Source organism: Schistocerca gregaria, chromosome 8 (assembly GCF_023897955.1).
Source record: "Schistocerca gregaria isolate iqSchGreg1 chromosome 8, iqSchGreg1.2, whole genome shotgun sequence".
Classification (NCBI taxonomy): Eukaryota; Metazoa; Arthropoda; class Insecta; order Orthoptera; family Acrididae; genus Schistocerca; species Schistocerca gregaria.
This window is the reverse complement of record NC_064927.1, coordinates 454,937,785-454,950,247: the sequence shown is the minus strand read 5'-3', so window position 1 is coordinate 454,950,247 and position 12,463 is coordinate 454,937,785.

Here is a 12,463-nt window from a genome sequence, read left to right as displayed (position 1 = left end):
GCATACTGAATCGAACGAACAGTATCACTGGGTACACGATCAAAAATTCTTATTGCAGCATTGTGCACTCGTTTTGTCTTTAGTACAAAAATGGGTGCACAATACTGCAACAAAAATTTTGGATCATTTACCCAGAGCTACAAAATGTCTTTTTGCAAAAAAAAAAAAAAAAAAAAAAAAAAAAAAAACCCAGATATTCAGAATGTAACCTTATGCACAAATTAATTTGCCATGTGAATGTGTAAGGTCTCGTTCCACATCAATACGATCTATCGTGCAAAATGATCCACGGAACATGTTACTAGCTAACCAACCACAGAATATGGAATAAGTGTAAACCGAAGACGAAAGTAATGAGTGGCAGAAACGGGATTAGTGAGAAATTTAACATAAAAATTGGTGGCCATGAAGTAGGCAAAGAAAGCACTCCTGGCGAAAACAAGCATACTAGGATGAAATATAGGCTATAGTCTGAGGAAGAAGTACCTGAGGATGGACTGTAGCAGAAGAACATTGCATGGATGTGAATCTTAGACTGTGAGAAAACCGGAAAAGAAGAGAATCGAAGCTTTTGAGACGTAGTGCTACAGAATAATACTGATAAGCAATGAGGAGGTTCCCTGCAAAATCTGCGTGGTGAGGAAGGTGTGTAGAAGACTGCAAAGAAGGGGCTGGATGATAGGACATGTGTTGAGACACCAGTTACCAAACCAAACGAAAGACGGAAAATTTGAGCATTTTAATCGCATTTCGTCTGTAGTCTTATTACACTTGATTCGTATGATTGAACCCATAAGCGTCATCAAACAGGGTTGGTGTGAGAAGGTGGGGGTGAGGGGGGGGGGTGAGGCGAGAGAGGGCACCTCCCACTCCTGGTATCTGCAGTACCGAGTTTTTATTCGTTACAGAATTCTTATACACAATGGACAATCACCAATTCTCTGGGCTATTATAAATTTTTTGTGCTGCCTATAAAATTTAGTTCTTTTGGGATAACACGTCTCGATACTGAACAGCTCATTTACATGAAAAAAAAAACCGGACGAGTGCGAATAGGACTTGCCGTCTGAAGATTCCGTGCAGACGTAATTATGTATATAGACAGTTCATTTGTAGGTTTTGATGAGTGAGGTTACGAGTATCAAAATATGTGACAGAAGTGGTCCTTTTTTTATTGAATTGTCTTACAAGCTCAAATTTTTTACAACGCCAGGGGACTGTAGATCTTAGTAATTGTCACAAATTCCTGCTTGAAACCTCCAGATGATCCTGAGAATAAAGGGCCTTAACAGACGGACAGATTGAGAACAAAAGTCAAAATTTTTTATGTAGCATAATTAGTCCTTACCATTTGACATATATTTCCACTTTATACTTCTGATCGTTCCTGAGAAAAAGGGGTTTTAATAGACGAACAGAGAGAGGGGCGAACATCAGAACGATCTTATAACAACAGTTCCGTTTTTGCCAACTGAGATAGGGGACCCTAGAATCTGGATAAATTTCGTGGACGACTATGATTGAACAAGTAATAAAGACACAAGCCAATAATTACAGAAAGAGAGAATGGCACTAGCACTGCGTTGTTTGAATACGTTTAAATGTTTGATGTATCTCTTCAGAGTATACAAGCAAAAAATCTGTAGATTTTAATGGTATACACATTCTGTTTTTTGTCCTGTTTCTGAAGATATTCCAGGAATGGTGTGAACTGTAATTTAACACAATTTTAATTACCTTTTAATATAATTGTTGCAAAAATATGGTGGACACAGTCGTGACGATTTTAGCGTTCCTAACTTGTAAATTATTTTATTCAATTCTATGTACATTGTAACTAGGTGTTATTTATGGCTAAATCGAGTTGCAAAATAAATAAATAAAACCCCAGTGATTGTTGTTTAAGTGTGTGGTGGACTCTTTAACGATGCACTGGAAAAAAAATGTTCTTTATTTTAAATTCCCTTTATTACTAATACAACTTAGGATATAAAATTATTAACAAATTCCTACAAAGAGACACATTGCTGATAGGGAAGTACCTGATGTCCTCCTCGAAGGGGCAACGGGGCTACCTAACGTTGATGTACCGACACTGCGCTGAATTGGTTCACTGTTGTTGGACGATTTGCCATCCACACTAGGGGTGGGAAAATTGATACCGGTATTTTAGTTCTGAATATCGGGTAATTTTCGGTATTTGTTTGGTCTCGATTATAACAGGCGTTACTTATTATTTGCTAATAACTGGGAAAAAAATCAGTATATTAATTAGCTATAGCAGCAGTGCTAAAATTTTTAGTCTTGAAGTGAACCTTTTTTAAAATAACGAGTAATTTTTATCTGTAAAATTTCAGTTATTATAGAAAATGGGGAAAGCAATCAGTGCTATTTTAATAACAATGGGGACAAAGCGAGCAACACACACTTGGCATAAGAATTCGTACAGCATTGCTAAGGCAATAATGTACTTTTACTATGTGGCATCGCCTATTGGAGACACAGTGCGAGACTTGCCTCATCTGGTCTATATGGTACTTTCTCGCTGTCGTCGGATATTAGTTGTATTTTACGAAGCGTGGTATAAATGAAGCACGACGCTCCATTTACGAGGGTATTTGAAAAGTTCTCGAAACGGAATAGAAAAAAGTACTTACTTCACTGAAATGTTTTTTTATGTTTCAATGTAGTCTCCTTGTAGATTAACACACGTGGTCCAACGAATTTCCAGTGCCTTGATCCCATATCGTAAATGAGTTTCCTCCAGGCCTGCAAAATACACTCCTGGAAATGGAAAAAAAGAACACATTGACACCGGTGTGTCAGACCCACCATACTTGCTCCGGACACTGCGAGAGGGCTGTACAAGCAATGATCACACGCACGGCACAGCGGACACACCAGGAACCGAGGTGTTGGCCGTCGAATGGCGCTAGCTGCGCAGCATTTGTGCACCGCCGCCGTCAGTGTCAGCCAGTTTGCCGTGGCATACGGAGCTCCATCGCAGTCTTTAACACTGGTAGCATGCCGCGACAGCGTGGACGTGAACCGTATGTGCAGTTGACGGACTTTGAGCGAGGGCGTATAGTGGGCATGCGGGAGGCCGGGTGGACGTACCGCCGAATTGCTCAACACGTGGGGCGTGAGGTCTCCACAGTACATCGATGTTGTCGCCAGTGGTCGGCGGAAGGTGCACGTGCCCGTCGACCTGGGACCGGACCACAGCGACGCACGGATGCACGCCAAGACCGTAGGATCCTACGCAGTGCCGTAGGGGACCGCACCGCCACTTCCCAGCAAATTAGGGACACTGTTGCTCCTGGGGTATCGGCGAGGACCATTCGCAACCGTCTCCATGAAGCTGGGCTACGGTCCCGCACACTGTTAGACCGTCTTCCGCTCACGCCCCTACATCGTGCAGCCCGCCTCCAGTGGTGTCGCGACAGGCGTGAATGGAGGGACGAATGGAGACTTGTCGTCTTCAGCGATGAGAGTCGCTTCTGCCTTGGTGCCAATGATGGTCGTCTGCGTGTTTGGCGCCGTGCAGGTGAGCGCCACAATCAGGACTGCATACGACCGAGGCACACAGGGCCAACACCCGGCATCATGGTGTGGGGAGCGATCTCCTACACTGGCCGTACACCTCTGGTGATCGTCGAGGGGTGCACGGTACTTCCAAACCGTCATCGAACCCATCGTTCTACCATTCCTAGACCGGCAAGGGAACTTGCTGTTCCAACAGGACAATGCACGTCCGCATGTATCCCGTGCCACCCAAAGTGCTCTAGAAGGTGTAAGTCAACTACCCTGCCCAGCAAGATCTCCGGATCTGTCCCCGATTGAGCATGTTTGGGACTGGATGAAGCGTCGTCTCACGCGGTCTGCACGTCCAGCACGAACGCTGGTCCAACTGAGGCGCCAGGTGGAAATGGCATGGCAAGCCGTTCCACAGGACTACATCCAGCATCTCTACGATCGTCTCCATGGGAGAATAGCAGCCTGCATTGCTGCGAAAGGTGGATATACACTGTACTAGTGCCGACATTGTGCATGTTCTGTTGCCTGTGTCTATGTGCCTGTGGTTCTGTCAGTGTGATCATGTGATGTATCTGACCCCAGGAATGTGTCAATAAAGTTTCCCTTTCCTGCGACAATGAATTCACGGTGTTCTTATTTCAATTTCCAGGAGTGTAGTTGTCAACTCTGGCTATCAGTTCTTCGTTTTAAGTGAATCTTCGTCCACCAAGAAAAATTTTCAGTTTTGGGAAGAGATGGAAGTCTGACGGAGCCATATCAGGTGAATAATGTGGGTGTGGCAATAATTCATACCGTAGTTCGTGTAACTTTGCCATGGCGACGGCACATGTGTGAGGGCGCGCGTCAAGAGTCGCGGCACCCATCTTGCGGATAATTTTTTCACTTCTAATTCTTCAATTAAAATGTAATATACCCTTTCAGAAGACATCTGGCAAGCGTGAGCAGTTTCACACACTTTCAATCGGCTTTCCTCCGTGACCATTTTGTGCACTTTTGCAATGATTTCTGGAGTAGTGACACATCTTGGCCGACCATTGCGCGGTTCATCAACTAAGCTCTCCCGACCAAATTTAAATTCATATGTACACTGGAATAAGAAAGAGCAGAGGTACCCAGTGTGTTCTTGAAATCGGCATGAATGTCCTTTGCTTTTATACCTTTCTTTACGAAGTACTTAGTCATTGCTCGAATCTTGATTTTTTCCATCTTCGCAAATCACTAAGCGTGGATAACAACAGAGCCAAGTCACTATCACAGCTCTTTTCCAAGAGCACTGGCGAGGCGCATGTTTACAGGCAACAGTCCAATGAATATCATGTGAGCAGCTTGTTGCTCTAGCGCTGACCTCTTGTGGTGATTCCGAGAACTTTTCAAACCACCCTCGTACTGTAAAAGATTTAGAAAGATTGTGTGCTATATAACAAGTTCCTTAATAGGGGCAAATTATTTAGTTTCACTTGAGAGCTTCGGTAGTTAGGTTCTTAAAATCTATTACTAGACATAGTTCGTGTGCTTTTTCGTCAGAGTCAACATTAGAGTTGCGCAGCACGTGCCGATAGTCCGTTTATCTGCATAATTTAGTTTTCCACGGTCTTTGGTATGGATAGGGACTGCGATTGTTGTGTGCGGATGCGAGCCGAGTTGGTGACACTTCGCTCTCAGCTTCAGGCTGTGATGACTTCGGTTACACAGCTTGAGGCTGCAGTGGATGGGCACCACTGTTGTGGGCCGGCTGTGGGGATCCAACGGACGTCCAGCACGTCAGAGTCCTCCGATCGGTCCTCACCCAGTTACTGCTCGCACTGAGGCTCACCCCTCACCTGTGGTCGAGTGGTAGGTCGCCCCGGGGCGTAGCAGGCGGCGAAAGACTTCCCAGGACTCCCCGGTTTGTCTGACAAACAGGTTCCAAGTGTTGTCTGTGGCTGACATGTCGCTGAGCCGGATGCTGTCGGCTGTCCTGTTTCAGAGGAAACCACTCAGCTTCCAAGATCCGGGCAATCACAGAGGGAGGGAGTATTGGTAGTTGGGAGCTCCAACGTTAGGCGCGTTATGGGGCTCCTTAGGGACTTGTCTGACAAGGAGGGTAAGAAAATCAATGTGCACTCCGTGTGCATACCGCGTGGAGTCATTCCAGATGCAGAAAGGATCCTCCCGGATGCCATGAAGAGCACAGGGTGCACCCAACTGCAGGTGGTTGCTCACGTCGGTACCAATAATGTGTGTCGCTTTGGATCAGAAGAGATTCTCTCTGGTTTCGAGCGGCTAACAGAAGTGGTAAAGGCTGCCAGTCTTGCTTGCAAGATGAAAGCAGAGCTGACCATTTGCAGCGTAGTCGACAGGACCGATTGCGGATCTCTGGTACAGAGCCGAGTGGAGGGTCCGAATCAGAGGCTCAGACGGTTCTGCGACCGTGTAGGCAGCAGATTCCTCGACTTGCGCCAAAGGGTGGTTGGGTTTCGGGTTCCGCTTCATAGGTCAGGTGTCCACTATACTCAGGAGGCGGCTACACGGGTAGCAGGGGCTGTGTGGCGTGGACTGGGCGGTTTTTTAGGTTAGAGGGTCTCGGGAAAACACAAGATGGGCTTCAGTCTCAATGGATGCAGGCTGAATACAGGAAGAACACAGGTACAGGAACCATTGGTATAACAGTTGTAAATTGTCGTAGCTCTGTTGGGAAAGTGCCAGAGCTCCAAGCGCTAATATAAAGCACTGATCGTTATAGGTACTGAAAGCTGACTAAAGCCGGATATAACTCAGCCGAAATTTTTGCGAAGAACCTAACTGTGTTCCGAAAAGATAAGCTAAACACGGTTGGCGGTGGCGTGTTTGTTGCTGTTAGAAGTAGTTTAACTTGTCGCGAAATTGAAGTAGATACTTCCTGTGAGTTATTATGGGCAGAGGTCATTGTTGGCAACAGGAATAAAATAATAATTGGATCCTTTTACCGACCTCCCAGTTCAGATGATGCAGTTGCTGAAAGGTTCAAAGAAAACTTGAGTTTCTTTCAAACGAGTACCCGACTCATACGATAATAGTTGGTGGTGACTTTAATTTACCCTCTATATGTTGGCGAAAATACATGTTTAATTCCGGAGGTACGCATAAAATATCATCCGAAATTGTGCTAAACGCATTCTATGAAAATTATTTCGAGCAGTTAGTTCATGAGTCCAGGCGAATAGTAAACAGTTGTGAAAACACACTTGACCTCTTAGCAACAAATAATCCTGAGTTAATAACGAGCATCAAAACGGAAACGGATACAGGGATTAGTGAACACTGGGTTGTCTTAGAGAGACTGAATGTTGTAACCCCCAAATCCTCCAAAAATAAACGAAAAATATGCATATTTAAAAAACACATAAAAACTCACTTGACGCCTTCCTGAGAGACACTCTCCACTCCTTCCAAATCACCAATGTAAATGTATCAGATGTGGCTTCAATTAAAAAAAATAGTATCGACAGCAGTTGAGGCATTTATACCAAATAAATTAACAAACGACTTAGCCGATCCCCCTTGGTATACAATGAAGCAATGAAAAAAGCGTGTCAAATATGAACGAACGCAAGATTTCCAAGATTGGCGATCTTTTACAGAAGCTGAAAATTTCCACAACGAAACTTTATCTCGCAACTTGGAAGAAAATTCAAAGAGATTCTTACTGTATATCAAGTATGCTAGGGGGAAGACACAATGCCTTCTCTGCGCGATAACAACGAAAATACTATGGACGACAGTGCTGCAGAAAACAGAGTTACTAAACACAGTCTTCCGGAATTCCTTCACCAAAGAAGACGAAGTAAATATCCAAGAAATCGAAACAAGAACAGCTGCCAACATTAGTAACTTAGGAGATATCCGGGGAGTAGTGAAGCAACTTAAATCACTTACTCAAAGCATGTCTTCTGGTCCAGACTGTGAACCAATTTTGTTCCCTTCAGAGTATGCTGATGCAATAGCTCCATACTTTACAATCATATGCAACCCTCGCTCGACGAAAGATCCGTACCCAAAGACTGGAAAGTTGCACAAGTCACACCAACATCCAAGAAAGGAAGTACGAGTAATCCTCTACATTACAGGCCCTTATCATTACGCAGCAGGATTTTGGAACATGTATTGTGTTCGGACATTATGAATTACCTCGAAGAGAACGGTCTATTGACACACAGTCAACACGCATTTGGAAAACATCGTTCTTGTGAAACAAAACTAGCACTTTACTCACACGAAGTGCTGAGTGCTATTGACTAAGGATTTCAAATTGATTCAGTATTTATAGATTTCCAGAAGGCTTTTCACACTGTACCACACAAGCGGCTTGCAGTGAAACTGCGTGCTTATGGAATATCGTATCAGTTACACTATGTGATCAAAAGTATCCAGACACATGGCTGAAAAGCCGGCCGGGTTGGCCGAGCGGTTCTAGGCGCTACAGTCTGGAATCGCGCGACCGCTACGGTCGCAGGTTCGAATCCTGCCTCGGGCATGGGTGTGTGTGATGTCCTTAGGTTAGTTAGGTTTAAGTAGTTCTAAGTTCCAGTGGACTGATGATCTCAGAAGTTAAGTCCCATAGTGCTCAGAGCCATTTGAACCAGTTTTTAACAAGGCTGAAAATGACTTACAAGTTCGTGGAGCCCTCCATCGGTAATGCTGGAATTCAATATGGTGTTGGCCCACCCTTAGCCTTGATGACAGCTTCCACTCTCGCAGGCATACGGTCAATCAGGTGCTGGAATGTTTCTTGGGGAATGGCAGCCCATTCTTCACGGAGTGCTGCACTGAGAAGACGTATCGATGTCGGTCGGTGAGTCCTGGCACGAACTCGGTATTCCGAAACATCCCAAAGGTGTGCTGTAGGATTCACGTCAGGACTCTGTGCAGGCCAGTCCATTGCAGGGATGTTATTGTCGTGTAACCAGATTGTCACAGGCCGTGCATTATGAACAGGTGCTCGATCGTGTTGAAAGATGCTCGCCATCCCTGAATTGCTCTTCAACAGTGGGAAGCAAGAAGGTGCTTAAAACATCAATGTAGACCTGTGCTGTGATAGTGCCACGCAAAACAACAAGGTGTCAAAGTCCCCTCCTTGATAAACACGACCACACCATAACACCACCGCCTCCGAATTTTACTATTGGCGCTACACACACTAGCAGATGACGTTCACCGGTCATTCGCTATACCCACACCCTGCCATCGTATAGCCACATTGTGTACTATGATTCGTCACTCCACACAACGTTTTTCCACTGTTCAATCGTCCAATGTTTACGCTTCTTACACCAAGCGAGGCGTCGTTTGGGATTTACCGGCTTGATGCGTGGCTTATGAGCAGCCGCTCAACCATGAAATCCAAGTTTTCTCACCTCCCGCCTAACTGTAAGAGTATTGTATGGTATTGTGTGGAACTGGGGACCTAGAAACGACGGAGAGGCTTCGTCCCTGCCGTAGCCCGCAGTGGTACACAACCCCACAACAGGCTACAGCAGTCCACTCACCCCGCCGCTGCCCCACACCACTTGCAGTGGATCCTTATGCAGTTTGGAATTCCTGTGTGATGGTGTGGATAGATGGCTGCCTATTACGACCCTCTTCCATTGTCGGCGGTCTCTGTCAGTCAACAGACGAGGTGGGGCTGCACGCTTTTGTGCTGTACGTGTCCGTCACGTTTCCACTTCACTATCACCTCGGAAACAGCGGACCTAGCGATGTTTAGGAGTGTGGAAATCTCGCGTACAGACGTATGACACAAGTGATGCCCAATCACCTGACCACGTCCGAGATCCGTGAGTTGCGTGGAGCGCCCCATTCTGCTCTCTCACGATGCCTAATGACTACTGAGGTCGCTGTTATGGAGTACCTGGCAGTAGATGGAAGCACAGTGCACCTAATATGAAAACCGTATGTTTTGGGGGGTGTCCGGATACTTTTGATCACACGGTGTATGTGGATGAATTCGTGATTTCTTGCCAGAGAGATCACAGTTCGTACTAACTGATGGAAAGTCATATAGTAAAACAGAAGTGATTTCTGGCTACCACAAGGTAGTGTTATAGGCTCTCTGCTGTTCCTTCTCTGTATAAACGATTTAGGAGACAATCTGAGCAGCCGTCGTAGGTTGTTGGCAGATGAGGCTGTCATATATAGTTTAATAAAGTCATCAGAAGATCAAAACAAATTACAAAGCGATTTAGAAATGATATCTGTATTGTGCGAAAATTGGCAATTGACCCTAAATAATAAAAACTGGGTTATCCACATGAGTGCTAAAAGGAATCCGTTAAACTTCGGTTACACGATAAGTCAGTCAAAGCTCGACGCAGTAAATTCTACCAAATACCTATGAATTACAATTACGGGCAATTTAAATTGGAAAGAACACATAGAAAATGTGGGAAGCAAACTAAAGACTGCGTTTTATTGGCAGAACATTTAGAAAATGTGAAGATCTACTAAAGAGACTGCCTAAACAACGCTTATCCGTCCTCTTTCGGAGTACTGCTGCACGGTCTGGGATCCTTAACAGAAAGGATTAACGGACTACATCGAGAAAGTTGAAAGATGTGCAGCACATTTTGTATTATCGCGAAATAGGGGAGGAGTGATGCAGGATATCCTTAACATCGGCGTGTTGCAGGATTCTCGAACATATTCTCAGTTCGAATATAATGAATTTCATTCAGACAGAGAAGTTGCTGTCCATGCATCAGCACGGCTTTAGAAAGCATCACTCCTGCGAAACGCAACTCGCCCTTTTCTCACATGATATCTTGAGAACCATGGATGAAGGGTATCAGACGGATGCCATATTCCTTGACTTCCGGAAAGCGTTTGACTTTGTGCCACACTGCAGACTCCTAACTAAGGTACGAGTATATGGGATTGTTTCCCAAATATGTGAGTGGCTCGAAGACTTTTTAAGTAATAGAAGTCAGAACGTTGTCCTCGATGGTGAGTGTTCATGGGAGGTGAGGGCATCATCTGGAGTGCCACAGGGAATTGTGGTAGGTCCGCTGTTGTTTTCTATCTACATAAATGAACTTTTGGATAGGGTGGATAGCAATGTGCGGCTGTTTGCTGATGATGCTGTGGTGTACGGGAAGGAGTCGTCGTTGAGTGACTGTAGGAGGATACAAGATGATTTGGACAGGATTTGTGATTGGTGTAAAGAATGGCAGCTAACGCTAAATATAGATAAATGTTAATTAATGCAGATGAATAGGAAAAATAATCTTGTAATGTTTGAATACTCCATTAGTAGTGTAGCGTTTGACACAGTCACGTCGATTAAATATTTGGGCGTAACATTGCAGAGTGATATGAGGTGGGACAAGCATGTAATGGCAGTTGTGGGGAAGGCGGATAGTCGTCTTCGGTTCATTGGTAGAATTTTGGGAAGATGTGGTTCATCTGTAAAGGAAATCGCTTATAAAACACTAATACGACCTATTCTTGAGTACTGCTTGAGAGTTTGGGATCCCTATCAGGTCGGATTGAGGGAGGACATAGAAGCAATTCAGACGTGGGCTGCTAGATTTGTTACTGGTATGTTCGATCATCACGCGGGTGTTAAGGAAATGCTTCAAGAACTCGGGTGGGAGTCTCTAGAGGAAAGGAAGCGTTCATTTCGTGAATCGCTACTGAGGAAATTTAGAGAACCAGCATTTGAGGTTGACTGCAATACAATTTTACTGCCGCCAACTTATATTTCGCGGAAAGACCACAAAGATAAGAAAAGAGAGATTAGGGCTCGTACAGAGGCATATAGGTAGTCATTTTTCCCTCGTTCTGTTTGGGAGTGGAACAGGGAGAGAAGATGCTAGTTGTGGTACCCTCCGCCACGCACCGTATGGTGGATTGCGGAGTATGTATGTAGATGTAGATGTAGATGGACCTCGTTAAAACAAAGGCATTTTTCGTTGCGGCGAAATTTTCTCACGAAATTTCAACCACCAACTTTCTCCTCCGAATGCGGAAATCTTTTGTTGACGCCGACCTACACAGGGGTAAAAGATCATGGTAATAAAATAAGAGAAATCGGGGCTCACAAGGAAAGGCATAGGTGTTCGTTTTTTCCGCACGCTGTTCGAGCTTGGACTAACTGAGAATTATTGTGAAGATGGTTCGATGAACCTTTTGCCAGACACTTAAGTGTGGTTTGCAGAGGAGCCATGTAGATGTTGAGTATGGGATCGTCAACCTCATGAACACGTTCGTTTATGGTCAGCGGTCAGAAGAAGTCGTGGCGACACTGACGGCTTCGTTTTTTACCCGCATATTTTTTCTTTTCTTGGACGTTCAGATAAAACCTGGGTCCACTTATCGTCACAAGATTCGCAGCTTTCGTAACTTTAAGAAAATAATTGTATGATTTACACATTCTCTATTATAGTGAGTTTATATATGAGACATAAAAAAAGCATTTCATTACTTACTTTAATGCTTCAAAGGTATGTACTTTGAGCGATAAAATCGAGCGAAGTGGCACTGTAGGTAAGACACGAATAGCATTCGGCAGGAACGAGATTTCAAATCTTTGTCAGGCCGTTCTGGTTTTCTGTCATACACACACAGAATATACCTGTATGTACTAGGTGATCATTACCAAAACCGACAAACTGCAGGGACGGATTCCTGACTAGCAATGGAGGAAAAAGGTCCGATGAACATGTGTCCGGAAATGCGTCGTTGCCACGGTAGATGGCGCTGACGAGCGAAAGTTCCTCTGACCCCGTGCCGTGTGTTCCTCTGTGTGTTGCCAAATGTGTGACTGACGCAGCGTACTGTAAGCAACAGAATGGTCCCGTATCCACCGATATTCACCAATATTCGTGTCGGGAACAAGCCGAGATGGTGTCTGTGTACTGCCAAGCAGACGGAAACGTCTAGGGACAGCACGGCTGTACCAAAATAAGTACCC